This window comes from Danio rerio, chromosome 16 (assembly GCF_052040795.2).
Source record: "Danio rerio strain M-AB ecotype USA chromosome 16, GRCz13ab, whole genome shotgun sequence".
Lineage (NCBI taxonomy): Eukaryota > Metazoa > Chordata > Actinopteri > Cypriniformes > Danionidae > Danio > Danio rerio.
Window position 1 is genome coordinate 25,790,076 of NC_141036.1, and position 19,675 is coordinate 25,809,750.

The window sequence follows — 19,675 nt, forward strand, 5'->3', positions numbered from 1 at the left end:
CCTCTTGTCCTTTACTTATTTAAATTCCTCCAGATTTGTTGAATCTTTTATGCACTGTTAAAGGGGAAATTTCCAAATGTCTGCAAATCTTTCTTTGAGGAATATTGTCTTTAAACATTTCAATAATTTTATCATGTATTCGCATGTATTTTAATAGTTTTGTCATGATCTGCTGCCCATCTTCATAAGGATTAAGCTGCGGTCACACTTGACTTTTCTCTCCATAGACTTCCATTCATATGCACGCGAATGCGTCAGACTGGAAATGCAGGGTCATGCATTAAGTTTCGCAGGTTGCTGCGGTGCAAAGTTCAAACTTGGTGAACTTTGACCTGTGAAATGGCGTCACTTGACTTTGTGAGAACAATAGAGGATCAAAACCTGATCTCTCTGGACAGAAATTTAAAACATGGAGCAATCGCTCAATTTTTTTAAATGTCTAATAATCTTGTTTAATCCTGCCCTTTTTCGCAGCGCTGTACGACAGAATATCGCACACAACGGGCTCTATTTTGATGATCCATGCGCAAAGGGCAAAGGCAATTAGGGCATGTTGGAATCCACTTTTCCTATTTAAAGGACAGAAAAAATCCACTTTGCGCCACATGGACTAAAAGGGTTGAGCTTATTTTCTTAAAGAGTTATAGGTGGTGTGTTTTGAGAATAAACCAATCAGTCTCTCATCTCCCATTCCCTTTCAGAGTCAATTGCATCACGCCATAGCGCATTTGCTATTTACATGATGGACTTTGTAAGTGGAAAAACTGAGCATTTCACTAGCAAAAAAAAAACCGATAAACAGAGCATCTCTGCAAATCTAAGTTTTTTTAATAAAACAAAAATAGACATGCATATAATAAATAATAATGCTAATTACAACACAAAATCAAATTGTTATGAATAAATTTAAAAAGCCCCCCCGAGATGAAGAAGCCAAAAAAGTTTGGTTTTTATATTTATGTAGGCTAGAAATTTTTTTTGTAATATTTTAATCCTTTACACACACATATACACATTATATATATATATATATATATATATATATATATATATATATATATATATATATATATATATATATATATAATATCCTCATTATATCCTATATATATATCCTTAATATTTTAATTCTTTTTCATATGTAAAGATATTTGCATATTGCTGTACACCCTGTCTGTATTAAGCAATGTGCAAGCAAGGCGCACAACTAACGCGGACAATAGACCAGCTTTTATCTGACCTATTTGAACCTTCTATTTAATTTTCTCAAAATAGCAACACGCTAGCAATGCACCTCAATACACCTTCTTTTTTAGAGCAGAATGCCTCTGGGGGCACATATGAGCACAAATGCATTTGCTATTTAAACAGCATGGAACAAAATGTCAAAACAATTCTTGCGCCAAACTGAAACTAGCAAACAACTATTGCATTGCACCGGGTGTATGATAGGGCCCACAAACTCTAGTGTGACGGTAGCTTTAGACCTTTCGTTGATGCTGCTTTTTACCAAATCATAATTACAATCACCTGTTGACATCACCTGTTTCAAATCACATCATTATTTAACCAATTTACCTGATTACTAACTCTAAACTGCTCCTGTCCCAACTTTTTTTTTGCAATGTGTTGCAGATCTGACTGATAGCAAAGGATATTTACAAATGAAATGAAGTTGACCAGACAAAATATTTTGTTCATGTTGTCTGCAATGAAAAGTAAGAAAATCACTGCTTTCTTTTTTGTTTGCATTTTCCATGCTGTCCTATTTTTTATTTATTATTTGAGGTCACACACACAAAAAAAAAAAAAAAAAAAAAAAAAACAGTAAAGGCTAATGCAAGGGCATTTCTAATGCAGCATATGAGAAAAAAAGTACATTGTTGGGACTGGGATGGGGAAGATTGTACTTGAATAAATGCCTACATTTTGCTCTGCTTTACAGAAGAAAGATCATACAAGTTTTACATGTTACATGAATACATGTTTTTCATTTTTTTGGAGCAATGACTCTGTTTTGGCTTTGTTTTGCTTTTTAAGAGGAGTTTGTTGTTGGAGATTTCAAGTCTGTTCTAAATCAGATTTACAGTGGACAGAACAAGAAGCATGACTCTGTTTTTTTTTTTTTTTAATTCAACTAGAAACTTCCTGATCTTTGCTGAACTTTCAGAGGAAACATTTCCACCCACTTCATATTGCTTGCTGCTATAACTGTCGGTTTGCATGCTGCCAGGATTGCCGTGGTTTCCGTCTTGACTCAGTGAAATGAGGGGAATCTGTTATGTGAATTTAAAGTGTGTGAATAAGGCCCACCCACTCACCCCATATGGCCCAATCAGAAATAATCTTCCAGTGTAACTTTGTTTGCATATATTAGCATCCATTAGCATATCCAGAATGATTAGTCATGTAGGCGACGTGCTGTGTGCGACTTAAAATACTTCTCCAAAAAGCGATTACTTGATTCACCTCAAAGCAGAATCATTCCCACACACTCATTAGCGTCTTCAGTAGCCTCATTACTCTGGGTAAGCGCTTCCCCGAAAGCCCAAATCATGCCATTTTTCACACTGAGAATTAACCTTGCCTTCACACCCTGCTCCAGATGATTTTGTTTTTCTCTACAATTTTCCAAAATGACCGTAAACACGAGACTGTGAATGTGTCATTACTGGAGGGAGATGAGATTAGCTGTGTAATGCTTGGCAATGGCTGGAGAGGGACTGAAGTGGGGAAAAACCAAAGAGCTAATCCAGCGCTAATGATATTAATAACTGTCCAATCGCATTCATCGCCTGTGGCCACTTCATATTTCGGGGCGACCTCATCACCATTCTTGTCCCCTCTATTGCAGGCTAAATGTGGCGAGCATGTGAGCCGTCAGTCATACGGCCAGTCTATATACGGCAAAGAGCGTTTCATTAGTCAATGTGTATCGAGGCAAAAAAAATGACTGAAATGTTTCGCTTGCCAACTGGTGAGAAGTTGTCACTCTCGGATTTGCCTCCTTTCTCAGTTTTAACCCTCTAGACATCTCAACTCCCACTCTCTCCACACCCTGCCCGCTCGCTTTATGCATAATCCATTTTTTAAGACTTCATCTGTACAGCTCTCAACAGATGGATGTTATATATAGACATACAGGCACTATCAAAATTCTGATAGTCTAAATCACAAATTTACATAGACTATCAGATAAATTCAATTAATGTAAAAATGCAAATGGGTTGAGAAGGGATTAATCTTAGTTCACTAATAAATAAAAATTCTGTCTTCTGACATCACTTTATGGCTTTTCTCTCTCTCCATTGAAAGTCTATCTCCGTCTAAAATTATGAAGCAGCAAGATGTTCTGAAAAACAAGTTGCTAGGGTCGAAAGGGATGAGGTTCCCTGGAAGGCATCCAGCTATTGATGTAGTTGAATGGAATTAAGATCTGAATAAAGATAAAAACAGCTTTAACTGACAATAAATGGTTTATATTTGTTCCTCCAGCCATAGGGTATTTTCATAAGAATAAATTGATTTAAAAATCAGTAGAATAGAATACAGTAGAATATTGCTATACAATAAATAGCTAGATCCATCAGCTCACTGTCATTTAACTATTACAGAAACAGATGTGACTGGCTATATCATATCTAGATAAATATGTCTACATATCTACATCATATCTAGAAAGCTAGTACAGTTTACGTTTTTTTTTTTTTCTGGGCCGGTATCAATTTTGAGTTCTTTGTCTAAAGTGATGGAGAAAATTATTTATGAGCAGATTGAAGATTATTTTTTTAAAATATGACATTGTATGAGTTTCAGTCAGGTTTTAGGAAAAATCATTCTACTGATTCAACAATTTAATAGTTAACTGAATATATAAAGAGAGATATGGATGAAGCGAAGTTAAGTGAGATGGTTTTCTTCGACCTACAAAAAGTGTTTGATACAGTTGACCGCAGGATATTGCTTTAAAAAGTTAAAGCAATGGGTTTCTGTAATATGGCCTGTAAATGGATAAAATTCTACCTTAAAAACAGAAGTCAAATAGTAGATTTAAATGGAGTATTATCAGATGATGTGCCCGTCGCCTATGGGGTTCCTCAAGGCAGTTTTAGGTCTGTTGCTTTATATATATATATATATATATATATATATATATATATATATATATATATATATATATATATATATATATATATATATATTAATGATTTGAAAATGGCTTGTTTAAATAAGCTTTTGTTATATGCCGATGATGCAGCAATATTTGTGTCTCAAGAGACAAGGGAATTTATTGAAAACGAAATAAGTAAACAAATTAAGGAAGTCTCTAAATGGTTTTGCCTTAATAAATTGTCCTTACATTTGGGTAAAACTGAATTTATTTTATTTGGTTCAGCTGCGAAACTAAGAAAATGTGTCTGGTCAGAGATAAAAGTAGGGGATCAAAATATTACTCTAAAACAGGAAGTAAAATATTTAGGTTGCATTTTAGACAGTAATTTGACAGGTGAAAAGATGGCTGTCCAGTCCATTCAAAAATTTGTTCTAAAATTAAGTTTTTAGCAAGACAGGCTTAGCTCCTACCCAAACTTTAAAAATTTAACTAGTGCTGTCATACTTGGACTATGCTGCAGCTTTTTGGTACAGCGGTAGTTCTAAAAAAAATTTTTAAATAAATGGCAGACGGCCCAAAAAGTTGTGTAAAATTGTTATGAAATTACCTACACTGACACATTTAAATAATTAACATTATAGTCAAAGCAATTTTTTAAAAGTTGAGAAAAGGGTAAACATTTTTAAATTAGTGATTAGTTTTTTAAGATTTTAAAGAAAATGGTCCAAAAATATTTTCTTAATTATTATGTTAGTTAGTGAGGTTCATTTTCAGTCTACAAGAGCGCGTAGCAGGGATAGAAGGTAGAAATTCATTTTTGTGTACTAGCGTTGCTGCTTGGAATGTTTTGCCCACGATTTTTAAAAAGATTCAAATTGAGGGTGTTTTTAGAAGTGAAATTAAAAGTTGGTTGTTTTACAGTTGAAATTTGAGGATTTTGTTTATGATTTGCTCGTTCATTTTTTTTAAATATCGAGGACCACAAATAAGCCTCTGGCTTTTTTGTGCATTTCATCCTTGACAGTTATGTAATATGTATGAGAGATACATATTACATATCACTTGTTTGTATATTTTTTGTATTTTTGTTAAATGGTCAAATAAAATCAATCAATCAAAACATATAGGCCTATGCGTATAGACATAATGTAATGCTGCACAGTAACATGTAATTTGTTTGCTTCGGTTGTTTTTATTTTAATAGTTTCGTGACATCACAATGGTGTGCTTTATCTGCCTGATTCCTGCTGAAATGGGCGGGTGGTGTGACGTTTGGTTCGGGGGACGTTCTGGGGCAGAGTTTGCGTGCCGCGATATGAGCTACTAGCCCACGCTAGTAGCTCATGAAATGCGACATGATTTCTGCTTCACAGCTCATGCTTCCTGGCTATTAACATTGCCCGGCCCAATAAAAGCCCTGGCTCACACTGGCCCAACAGTGGAAATGGGACTATTGGTTACAGGGTTTCAGCTTTCATCAATGTTTCTTATAGGGTTAAACAGAAGACAGAAACTCCTAAAGGTTTGAAACCCCTTAAAGAAGGTCAGGAATGATTAACTGATATATAAAAATAAATCATCTTTTCATGTTTGAGATTCAACAAGAACCGAAGCTTGTTGTTGTGCATCCAGCACATCTGGTTGAGTTTTGTTCATGTTCGCTGATCAGTAATTTTATGTAAATAACAGCCTAAATTAAATCTGTGTATCACATAATCTTGTCTCTTCAGAAAACGTTCATTAAACAAGCATTTTTTATTCTCTATTTTGTTAATGACTGTATGCTTCTGAATAGATTCTTATTAAAGTAGACTTTAAATAGAAAGACAGAAATCTTTCAGACTTGATGAAATATATCTTCATTTGTATTTTGAAAATTAAGGAAAGTGATCTTCAAAACACACTTAAATGATGGTGAGTAAATGATGACCAGACTTTTATTTTTGAGGTGATCTAATCTTTAAAAAAAAAAAAAAAATTATTTTATGTTTTGCATATCTTTGATAGTCAGTCTATTTGTTGGTCAGAAGGAAACACACGACAGCACAGCAGTATACGAAGCTTAAGCTTTAGCACATTATGCAAGCACAAATATGCTCCTAGACCTGAACTGAACTAATACCATAATCATTAATGGGACAAAATCAGTCCTCTGTGAAATATGCTGATAGCATTTCCAATCATGCATCTTTTGTTCTATTATAACTGGATAGCGTTATGTAATAATGTATTATATTTTCAAAACCCTGTTCATCGTGAATCACAAAATCTGGTTATTTGGGTATTAAATTCAAAGAAACTTAAAATATATACAGTATATATATTGGTTGATATGTCATAGAAAAAGGGTTGCACAAATAGATAATGTGAACCATTTATTTCCTGTTATTTTGCGTTCATTCATTCATTTTCTTTTCGGCTTAGTCCTTTTATTAATCAGGGGTCCCCACAGCAGAATGAACCACCTTTAAATGAGTTGACAAAATTATATTATTACAATTACAATTATATACAATTAAAAATATTTTTGGCAGAACTTTGTTTTATGTTCAATCCACTTAAATTTATAAAAACTGTGTTTGGAGAACATGAAAAAAAAAAGGAAAAACAAGTACCATGATAAATCTTTTTTTTATGTGATTTTATTTCTTTTTTTGTAAGCTTGAAATTTGTCTTTAGACAGTTTGGCACAAGAGCATTTAAGTTAGCAAGTGAACAATATGACCAATATAACATAATACGTATTGAACAATACCGATATATATTTCGTTATAAGTTGTTAATGCTTCCAGATTTAAAAGAGTATCCCAACAACAACTGAAGCCACAACAATTAGAGAGTCCATTTAACATATTTTAAGCTGATACATTTTCAGTGGCCAAAAATTTTGTACATCACATGTAGATTCCCATTTTTGCACATTTATGCTGTGTGACTTGCTCTTAGATCGATATAAAGTAAATATTCCAGAGCTTATATATATCACGATTTGATATAATATCGTTCATCAGCCCAGCCCTATTAGGAAGTGAGCAAGTGATAGATAAGTTACTACTGGCACTTAAACTATAAAAAAGTTGATGAGTATAAAGAGATAGTTCACCCAAAAATACATTTTGCTTCCCTTCACAAACACTAATGGAGATATTTTGTAGAACGTTGGTTGTCGATAGACAATGGGACATCCCTATTAGAAAACAAATTGTTTAGTAGCTATTAAATGAGTTGTTTTGATTTGTGTCCTTCAGCTCTTGGATCATCGTGTTGGGTTACTCTGGATATCAGATGTCCTAACCTAATAGAATAATTAGACAAACCAAGGGACATGGATTATTCCTAACTAATGCCAGACCTCGTCCTTAAACAACCCAGGGCACAATGCACACTAAATTACAAACAATTAAGCAAATTCCTCAATTTTTTTTAAACTATAGAAAAAAGTATAACAAATAGTCATATTTTGCTCATTATTTAGCCTTTATTTCTTGCCATGTGACCATGTGTGCAGACCGAGCTGCATTTCTTGCATGTTTGGGTATGCTTTCGTAGAAGGGCAGCTGGCTTGGGTCAGTGCCCTCATCAGGGTGATGGAAAGAAGCTGAGCTCTTAAGACTTTCTTAAACTAATTGTATTGCACTGTCCCTTGACTTGTTCATTAACCCTTCAGTGACCAGAAGCAATTACGAAATCTAATTAGACTTTCTGTCTGTCACGGCATTTGTTTTGTTACTGTAGAGAAAGCACGTATACTCTTTCTTTTAACTGATTCATTTTTAATGCATTTATTTATTTACATGCACTGCTGATGAATAAATAGGGTGTACACTAAAAGGTTTACTTTCAGTAATTTTGTTAATTGAGGTTGGCATAAATATGATTTAAAGTGTCTCAAAATCTAAAAATCCAAAACCAGTGTTCATAACACTGGAGTTCACAAAATTTAAGTTTGAAGTCCGCAAAAACACTCTAAGAAGGTTGTTTAGTGTAAAAATATTTTTCAGATTATTTAAATATGTTTCATACTTAAAAAACAATAGTTCATTTGTTGCACTGCTGTCAAAATATTGTTTTCAAACCTTTATGTGCAAGTCTAAAGCATTTTCCATGCAACACCTATTTGCGTCACACAGTATGCATGGTTGCAAACCAGGCATCTTCATTATGCTTGACAAAATATACATTGCTACGTTCAGTCTGCCCTATACCCACATTCACAGATCATCTGAGCACACAACTTCAAAATGCAGGTCGACATAAGCAGTGGATTTTCTAAAAGCTTTTCCAGTTGAGCACTGCATGTCTAAATCCCTTCAAGTTACATTACATATTCTTCAATCATTTTATCCGACTAAATATCTTTGACTTATGGCTAGCAAGACCCAGTTCTCTCAGGAACCCTCTCAAGATACAAGTCTGACCAACTCCACTAACCTTCAGCTTAAGACTTGAAACGGTTTATCTTGAGCTTAAAGTCATAGTAGCCATTCAGTCAGAGATCTGTATCAACTTTGGCTAATATGCTGCCCTCCAATCTTAATAACATTACAGTGCCATTGCATACAGTATGCTTAACATGCCAGACATCCTTTGTCCAACTACATGATTTACTTCATTAAGCTAAGGTCATTTTAATTTGGCAGACACAAAGGTGACTTCAGATTTCGAGATATTGGTTTACAGGGCAAAAGCAAACACATGACACTGAAGTAAGAAAATTGTCCAATTTGTGACATAGCGACACATTTTCTCTACATAATTTAATTATTGTTATTATTTTGAAATAATTACATGCATTTTTTAGGAAATATGAATTAAATTGTTTAAAAAAAGGGCTAAGTTTATTTATGATAACACACACACACGCACGCACGCACGCACACACACACACACACACACACACACACAAGATTTCTGTCTCAAATTACTGCTGTTAATTTTCTTAATAATAAGATCCCAAAAAGTGTCTTAGTGACATCGGAATAAATCTTTACTTTTGAAGAAATTTTTGTGTTTAGTTACGTTTCTGTTGTGTTTGCCATCTCAAGCAAGGTGGATAGAAATGCAGTGTTTTTTTAAATAATCTGTCTGTGTAATTATGTGGCATAATAGACCTAGTTGAATTTTGTGCTGCTTAATACGAACCCAGCTATTTCTTTATTTGTGTCCGCCTCCAAGCAAACTATGTACTCTGCCCTCTCCCCAACTGTTTTTGGCATGCACTCTACTGTGTGGATGTAACTTTCGGAGGCTCATAAATTCCCTTACACAGAATCCCAGCTTCAGAAGAGGCTTAGTATTATATATGAAGGGAATATCCTGACAAACCTCCCAGTATTAAACAAGAAAATGAAAAAAAATATATAAGCAATTTTTTTATATATATAAATTGTGTTTTTTTTTTTTTTTTTACATGTGTTACTGTTTGTAAATGCCAACTTCAATTCACTTTTTTTCAAGTCTTTTTGTTCATTTATATCATTTAACTGTTGCGAGTTGCTTTCAAACAATCTACAACTAGTCTACAACTCGTCTGAATATTGATCACACTACAAAAAAATCATAACTAAAAGACTAAAAAGAAGAGAAAATAATCAATCATTGTTTACTGGGACTAGCTCAGCTCACCTCTTCTGACAAGTGTTCAAGTTTGAGTCCCATATAAGCTTAACCAATGCACACAGTCTGAGCCAGAAAGACCCATGATTAGTTCACCTTCTGAGTCTTCTGGTTTTTGAGTAATTTATTCATCATGTGACAGCATGTAAAGAGACAAACAACTCAAACCTGAAGACTTGAAAAATGAATTAATCAAATTTTTTATTTTTTTGCCTCTAACTGCATATGATTGGCTTATGTCTTTCCTGTGATGAACAAACAACTCAAACCAAATATTAAGACTTTTGCTGTGACTAAAGAAAATTGCTGTGGGGAAAACCCACATAAACATGGGGAGAACATGCTAACTTGTCACAGAAATGCCACTTGGCCAGCCAGGACTCATACCAGCAACCTTCTTGCTGTGAGGCAATATTCTTAACCACTGAGCCACCGTGCCACCCCTTGTTTCATTAATTTCTTCATTTTCTTTTCACCACAGCGCAATGAACAAACCGCCAACTTATCCAGCATATGTTTTACCAAGCGGATGCCCTTCCAGCCACAACCCAACACTGGGAAACACCCATAAATCAGGTGAATGAAATTTATTACAGAATATGTTAAGTATTCTTTTTAAATTCTAGAAAAATGCAGCTAAAAGACTAAAGATACTCAAAAAAAAAAACTAGATGATGTAAGATGTTTAAGCAAAAAATAGAAAGTAAAGTGCACTTTTAATTGAAAGTAGCTAACTCTTTTATAAACTTTTTCTTGTTTAATATTATAAATCTGCTTGCTTAAACAAAGTGCTGTATAAAAATGTGATAAGACTTTACTGGAGCACCAGAACACGCAGATTTGCTCAAATGTTAGTATTATCAGATGCTTTGTCAACAGCTGTTTTCTCTGTGCTGACATTTTCTCTTTGTTAAATGGAAAACACGCAGAACATATTTTACCTATACACTAAATGCTGCATTTAGCAGCATGGGTGGCATCGGCATGTTTGCTAGCACTACACCTTTTTTACTTCTAAACATAGAACAATAAAAGAATTTCACTATGAACATAACAGGGTCTCTTTCAAAACACTCTGACAGCTGGTCAGTTTGTCACGATGCTAATAAAGAGTACAGAAATAAAACAATTTGCAATGGAATGACAAACATTTGTCTGAGATTCAATTGGCGTGACTTCCATTTATATAGACTCAAAACACAAGTGCAGTTCATTTCTAGTCATGCCTACTCATCCCTGACATCCAAAACAATAGTTTGCTAGGTGTGTTTCTTCTCTCTTCAAAGTAATCCAGTCAACAGGCATTGCAGCTCTCCTAGTGAGAAAACAATAGCATGCGTCATTGTCTTGGAATCCTGCCGAAGCTTTGTCCATTGATTCAGAGTTTCAGTTTTACAGTCAACATTTGATTATGGCACATATCAAAGGATTAAAATGGCCAAAATTGGTTGTTTTGTTTCAAGATTCAGTAATAAGCATTGAAATATTCATTTGATGTAAAATAATTCGTAGTTCGTAGGCTTGCGCAGCTGCTGCAGCTTCAGGAACAGATTTGTGACTCTATCAGCAGCGAAACACATCCTTTGATTAGCGCTCAGGATGGTGAACATATTTCTTCTCCTGCCTGACAGTTTTTCAACAGGTCTCTCTCTTCACTTTAAACGGCGCATTGTGGCCATCTGGAAATAATTACACAGTCTATTATTCAAATGTGTGAGATTACTGTGGATTCCAACAAAAGAGCACAATAAATATCCAACTGCGCCCCCTCTTTACTCCTGATTTTCTTTGTTCGGAATGACGCACACGTTCAAAAACTGCACTTTTCCTTGAACTAAAAGGAAAGAACATTGCGCAAAGAAATGACTAACTGCTTGATCGGGTCAGAAATGAATAGCTGCTTGATCGGGTCAGCATTCGCAAGGAACAGTGAATGATGATTTTGATTGCTGAGGTTTTGGGGGGCTTCGATGATTGATATTTTCAATCACAATATTTCTTTGGGTCAGTTGGGGACGAATGTGATGCCCTGGCTTGACTGGAAAAAAAAATAGAAGTCCATTACACAACCGATAAAGCCCTATAACAAAAACGACTTACTGAGGTCCAGATTTAAAGCTGGCACATCTCTTTATCTTGTCTTTGTATTTATAAACTATCAGTCAATCACTTATTCCACAGGGCTGTTCCTTGCTAATTCATTTAGTGCACTCTCCATGTTGTGATTCGCCCAGTAATCTTTTGAAGGTCAGTAAATCAGCTCAGTGAAGTGGTCAGTCTGTCCTTATGTGACTCTGAGTGATCAGTTTCTATAGATGAAGAAGTGCACCAGATGCAGGTTTGAATGATTGGGGCCAAACAAGGTCTAATGAACCGCTATGAACTAGCATGGGCATAGCATTTTATGGACATAATATCTGTCCCAGTGATGACTTTCTCCAATGCACTGCATTGAGGTGCATCTTTGGATTTAACAACTGATTGAACTTGATCCTTCACGTTTGTAAACACGGTCGTCAGTGCTCAAATCCAGCCTATAGTGGGCGTGAATTAAGAGTCTGTTTACTCTGGAGCGCTGAAGCACTGAGTCAAGCAAGGACAGCACAACAGCAACAAAATGAGCTGTCTCACACCTTCTGACACATTAACAAAAGATGAGAAGAACAATTAAATCACCAAACATAGCTTCTCTGAAATGAAGTACCCAAAGGGTGATTAATTGTGTTTAATACAATTGATAGTCCTACTTGTTTTTAAACAGAAATAAAACAAATCTGGTCTATTTGGATTAAAAAAAGTTAATGCTTAAAGTTGAATCAAAATAACTTCACATGTAATCTCAATATACATAGCTTAAACTGGTAAAAACAACAGGCTGAATGTCATAGAATAAAAAAATAAAATAAAAGTAAAAACTCGAGGTGAAAGGAAAGCCAAAAGAAAATTAATGAATGAATGAGCTAAAACTTGATTAATTATTTTAATAAGTTTTATTAACATAAATCAGACTTTGAATAATTTACAGAGTGCTTTAGAAATCAATTAATTAGTCAATTTGAAAATCAGTTAATCCGTCAATATAAACTGTATACTCCCATTCAAAGCTTTGTGGTAAATCAGTAATTATTTCCGTCTTTGGCATCACACAACTCTTCAGAAATCATTCTGATTTGCTCTAGAATTGACCCTTCGACTAAGCCACACTTGAAAACTGCCACACATCAATCGTGGCTTAGCAACCGTAGCTACGTGCAGGAGGTTTGTCAAGCTTTCGAGCGAGTGAAAATCTGAATTGTGCAAATCTGATACCCAGTATCCTAATAGTTTGGATGGGGTGGTGGAATTTTTTTCGATATACATTCTCAGAAATAACGGTATAGGAGATGTCACTGGGGAAGTACCTTTTCAAGAGATACATATTTGTACCCAGAGTCCACGGTGGTACCTCAAAGGTGCATATTAGTGCCCAAATGTACCTAAAAAGTTTCTTTGAGGTACCATTATGGAACCTTCAGGTACAAAAATGTATCTTTTGAAAAGGTATCGCCTCAGTGAAAGCTCCTGTACCTTTTTTTCTCAGAGTGTAGCGGGTTAGTGTCTGCTTTTATATTTAGTGTCGATTAATAGTTGCTGATAGGGTAAATCTATTTGTTCATTTCTGCTATTTATACTTGATTTGCATTTCGATTTATTTATTTATTTATTCCAATTAACTGCAAATTAGAATAGAAACTGGATAAAGAGCACACAATCATACAGACTGTTATAGGTACTGTACATTGTTATAGGTCAAGGATGCTAATATTTGGCACGAATGCATCAATTTCCCTTTTCTGGTTGTTCTTTCTATGAATGAATTATGTATAAGCACTGTCCATGCATGTTTCTTTGTCGGTTAGTAATGCTTTCATTGCACATCAATTAGTCTATTGGTTATAATTAGATCATTTTTTAATTTCATTCAACTATTCAACTATTCAGCTTACCCAATTCACCTGTACCACATGTCTTTGGACTTGTGAAGCACCCGGAGGAAACCCAAGCGAACACGGAGAAAACATGCAAACTCCACACAGAAATGCCAACTGACCCAGCCGAGGTCCGAACCAGTGACCTTCTTGCAGTGAGGTGACAGCACTACCTACTGTGCCACCGAGTTGCCTGGTGATTATAATTATGTATTAAAAGTACAGTAGTAGCTAAATATTTTAGTGTTTTATTTAAATACATTAATTTTTTATAGAAATATTTTTGTAACATCACAAATGTCTTTGCAGATTTCAATGAATGTCCAAAAATGCTGTATAGGCATTCCAGGCCAGTAGTTGACAATGTTATTTTCTGAAGTACCACTGATGTGACTGTGCACATGCAATGTTAAAATATCTAGTAATTAAGTGTCATTTATTGCCATTTTTAGTATTTGAGACTGTCACGAGTTGGTTTTGTAAATATTGGTACAGAAACTGGTGAGCTGTCAGTATTACAGAAAGTATTCATGCGTTCATTAATTTTCCTTTGGCTTAGTCCCTTTTTTATCACCACCACAGAATGAACTGCCGACTATTCCAGCATATGTTTTACACAGCGAATGCCCTTCTAGCCGCAACCCAGAACTGGGAAACTCCAACACATTCTCACATTCACACATACACTACGTCCAATTTTGTTTACCTAATTTACTTATAGGGCATGTCTTTGGATTTTGGGGAAAACCAGAGCACCCGCTGGAAAGCTACGCAAAAACTGGGAGAACATGCAAACTCCACACAGTAATGCCAACTGGCCCAGCCTGGCCTTGAACCAGCGACCTTGTTGCTATAAGGTGAGAGTGCTAACTACCGAGCCAACATGCTGCCATACCCAACAAGTATCCTGGTAACACTTTACATTAAGGTTCATTAGTTAATGCATTTACTAACAGAAACTAATCATAAACAACACTTGTACAGCATTTATTAATCATAATTAAACATTTACTAATGCATTATTAACATTCAAGTCCATGCTTGATAACATTATTTAATGCACCATGAGTTAACATGAACTAACAATGAACTACTGTATTTTCATTAACTAACGTTAACTAACATGAACAAATACAGCAGTAAATGTATTGTTCATTGTTTGTTCATCTTAGTAAATGCATTAATTAACATTAACTAATGAGCCTTATTGTAAAGTGTGACCAGTATCCCAATCAAATCCCAGAATAACACACAAATGAATGGCTATTCATGTAAAGTCTATCAATTGTGTAATTGATGAGTAGGCTAGATTTGCGCTACTGTTAGACTTTTGTGAGATTTTCACTGACAGCCTAAATTTGGCCTTCTTTTAGCCAAACGGTCTATGTTTAGACTTCATTTAAACACAAAAAAAGACTTGCTTGGTACTTTTCTTTTACTTACAGATTTATTACTGACAGTGCAAGCTATCGCCAATAGACTGAACAAGTAATACTTTGCACATGACAACTATTTTCATAAAATTGCATTTCTGTATTTGTGTACATGAAGACAAGCAAGGTAAAAACAATAGTGAACAAATTAGTCACGGTGGAATGTGTGTTTAGACATTTATGGTGTTGTCCACAGGGCCAAATATGCCCACAGTTGAAGAAACACCTAATTATCTTCAGTCTGAAACTGTCCTCATACCACCAGGAATCAGGTGAAGGTTGACAGTAGATTGGCCAATTAGGGATTTACTGCTATAAAAACATATTCATAAGAAGACTTGGAATGGGGTCTCACAAAGCCCCCCTGCCCTTTAAAAACTGATGAAACTGGAGGTAATGAAAAGCAAAAACATACACAAAGTTGCAGTCTTTCTCTGTCTCTCTCACTCACACAAACACATATACAGAGAGAGGGAGAGAGAGAGAGAGAGAGAGAGAAACAAATATATTCTAAACCAAGACCTGGAATTTTTGCATGATTTACCGCTATTTTCAACCGTTTGAAATTTAACTTGACTGTTTCTTATCAGATCTACTTAGAAAAAGGAATTTGAAGAGCTGTGCTTCAGACTGACCTGACCAGCCGAACCAACTAACACACACAGTATTTATATGACCACGCTTTAAAAGAGCATATTCAGTCTATTCAGCAAGGAGACAGAGATGACAGATCAACAAAAAGACAGGGGGAAGGGGACAAGGTCAATGTTCGGATCACAGGGTTCCCAAGTCAGTCGCGACTGTGTGACGTTGCATTATTGAAAGGTTTCACACAGAAAACTACCAGAAAACTGTCAGTAGTTGATGAAGTCACTACACATATACTGTAGTTCACTGTTGTTGTTTTGGTGGGCAGGTATTGCGTATGCAAGATTAAACAACATTTGAACCTTTTTAATATGCATGCACATGTGATGTCAGATTTCAAGATTGCTTTTACACAGAGATAATAACCATTTTTAAAAACTGATAATCAAAACAACAATGGCAGACTGCAGCCCTAGTGTATATTTACATAGTGGCACTGGCAGATAATTTTTTGTGTACTTTTTTCAACAAAGTTGGTGGCATGTCAGTGAGAATGTCAGAAATATTAGCTAGATCAGTCTAAAAAAATAATACATTTACAAAATATAATTTATTCATCCACAACACAAATCACATTTAAAAAATCCAATTTGAAAATTCAAAATGTGATTCGTAAATACACTAATCCAGTTCGTAAGTTCAAAACGTGATTCGTAAATACACAAATCCAATTCTTATATTCAAAACTTGATTAAAAAACACACAAATCAAATTTGTAAATACAAAATGCGATTCATAAATAAATAAACCCAATTCGTAAATTGAAAACGTAATTTATGAATACAAAAATCCAATTTGTAAAATCAAAACGCGATAAAAAAATGCACAAATTTAATTCATAAATTCAAAACATGATTCATAAATACACAAATCCAATTTGCAAATACAAAACAGGATTCATAAATACACATATCCAATTCATAAATTCAAAACGTGATTCACAAATACACAATTCCAATTCGTAAATTAAAAACACGATTCATAAATACACAAATCCAATTTGTAAATTTAAAACATGATTCATAAATGCACAAATCCAATTCGTAAATTAAAAACGGTATTCATGAATACACAAATCCAATTCGTCAATTCAAAAAGTGATTCATAAAAACACAAATTCAATTCATAAATACAAAACATGATTTAAAAATGTACAGATCCAATTTGTATATTCAAAACATGATTCATAAATACACAAATCCAATTCGTAAATACAAAATGCGATTCATTAAAACACAACCCCAGTTCGTAAATTGAAAACGTGTTTTATGAATACACAAATCCTATTCGTAAATTCAAAACACAATTCTTTAATACACAAATCCAGTTAGTACATTCAAAACATGATTCATGAATACACAAATCCAATTCGAAAATTCAAAACATGATTCATAAATACACAAATCAAATTTGGAAATTCAAAACACGATTTGCGAATACAAATCCGATTTATGAATTCAAAACATGATTCGGAAATATACTAATCTAATTCGTAAATTCAAAACATGATTCATAAATACACAAATCTAATTCGTAAATTTAAAACACGATTCATAAACACAAATCCAATTCATATATTCAAAATACAATTCATACATACCCAAATGTAAATCGTAAATGGAAAACAGAAATCATTAAAACACCAATCTAATTCGTAAATTCAAAACGTGATTAATAAATACACAAATAAATGAACAAATTCAATTCATTTTTACTGTTGATTTCACAAATTTTGTGTTGAATTTAAGGAATGTGTTTGAATTTACAAATTGCATTTAGCAAATGTGAAGTGTGCTGTACATGTATAAATTTTTTTTGTTAATAATATTTTTTGAGACTGATCTGGCTCCATAAGAAAAGACCATAGGCAGTCGTTGAGCACTTAAAAAAAAACAAAAAAAACAAAAAAAAACAAAAAAAACTTTCAAAAGTTTGCATTTTCATGCCCCTAAAACTCTGAGTGAATGAATGCATCAAACATTTTTTTTTTTTTGCTGAAAACCTTTTTGTTGTAAAAATACCCTCAATGTCCTTTCGCATTACATTTTCTATATGACACCAATATTAAAATGACAGATCAGGGTCACGGGAAAATAAAAGAGCAGATAAGAGCGTAAATATGCTCGGTCACTGGGACATACATCATAATCTCAGCCGTCAGACCCCCCTCACACATATAAGCATATTCAAAGTAGGTCAGAGTTATTTCCTTTTTAATCAGTTTCAGATCATTCACATTTCCTCAAAGGGACAGGCGCACTTGTTCACTCTGACAGCTGTTTTTCCTCCCATCCGGCCCCCTTTTCATTCATCCATACATCTCTGTGTTTCTGCCCTTGAGTTCTCACAGTCACAGAGGCTGATTGTCTGATTGTTAAACACACACACACACACACACACACACACACACACACACACACACACACACACACACACACACACACACACTTTGCAATGTCAGTGATGTCAGATCGCAAAGAGTTCACAAACATCACACCATCCTTCAAAAGACTATGGGAAACAGAGAAACTACTATGCAGGGTGAAATGTGGTATACTTGAATTAAAGTTTTATTTGCTTTTAACAAGATTTCTAAGAAGTGAAAACACACTCGACCTCTCGCAAGGAGAGAAAATTATCTATCAACATTGACTCAGGTCTGTGAATAAAACATTATGTACTTCATAGAAATCTGTGAAGCTCTGCAATCAACATCAGTTATGAGTCAGTTGTGGAATTTGCATGACGGTGTGCAAAACATGACGGTTGATTTTATTTCAGGCCAAGTCACCTTTGTTTTACAGCACTTTATGCACAAGATAATGTTTTTAACAACTTTATAATGGCAACAATGCAGACAATAAAAATGAGGTAAATTCAGATTGAAATTAAGCAGATTTATCAGTATAATAGTGTCATCATTGAAACCAATTTCAAGAGTTCCCACTTAGCTAATGATTGATTAAAGCTTGTTTGGCATGCTGTCCTGGGAGAGAGCTATGAGCTCATAAGATCCTCGAGCCTGGGGCTCCCTCCCGTTTGTAAGGCAAGAGGGAAGTTTGAGCTCATTCTTCAAAAAAAAGATGGCTGTTATATGAAAATTAGGGGGCTCTATTTTGACAGTCCATGCTCAAAACGGAAAGCGCTGGGCGCAAACGCATTCAGGGTGTGTCATAATCCATATTTTCTAATATAAGGACGGGAAAATCTGCTTTGCGCCATGGCGCATGGTCTAAAAGGGTTGCGTTTATTTTCTCAATGAGTTATAGGTGTATTTTGAGAATAAACCAATCAGAGTCTCATCTCACATTCCCTTTAAGAGCCAGCGGTGTCACGCCATAGCGCATTTGCTATTTACAAGAGGTAAAGTAAGTTCACTTTCGCTTTTGCTCTCGTGGATAGGAAAACCTTTACGCACAGACATCAATTAGCCCATAAATAATTCATTTAGTTTGTTAAGCGCAAAGATTTGTTTCAAAACTCTTTCTAAATTCAGTTCTAATTTCCAGCAAACGAATAAATGAACAATAACAACGAAGTGTGGTCAAAATACTGAGTTATTTCCAAATACACCTGCTATGCCCCATTCATTTATTTTCTTGTCTGCTTAGTCCCTTTAATAATCCGATTTTAAATAAGCCATAGCGGAATGAACCGCCAACTTATCCAGCAAGTTTTTACGCAGCGGATACCCTTCCAGCCGCAACCCATCTCTGGGAAACATCCACACACCCATTCAAACATACACTCATACACTTCAGACAATTTAGCCTACCCAATTCACCTGTACCGCATGTTATTGGACTGTGGGGAAACCGGAGCACCCGGAAGTAAACCCACTCAAACACAGGCAGAACATGCAAACTTCACACAGAAATGTCAACTGAGCCAAGGCT

General features: G+C 34.8%; 1 long non-coding RNA gene across 1 annotated transcript in view; it reads left to right on the forward strand.

The window, feature by feature from the left end:
- Positions 1–1,600: 1,600 nt before the first annotated feature.
- The window catches only part of LOC141378090 (uncharacterized), a 56,564-nt gene continuing 38,489 nt past the window's right edge, over positions 1,601–19,675 (forward strand). The window contains exons 1-2 of the long non-coding RNA XR_015511379.1: positions 1,601–1,718; positions 10,212–10,306. This is a non-coding gene — a long non-coding RNA (uncharacterized LOC141378090). The remainder of the gene's footprint in view (positions 1,719–10,211; positions 10,307–19,675) is intronic.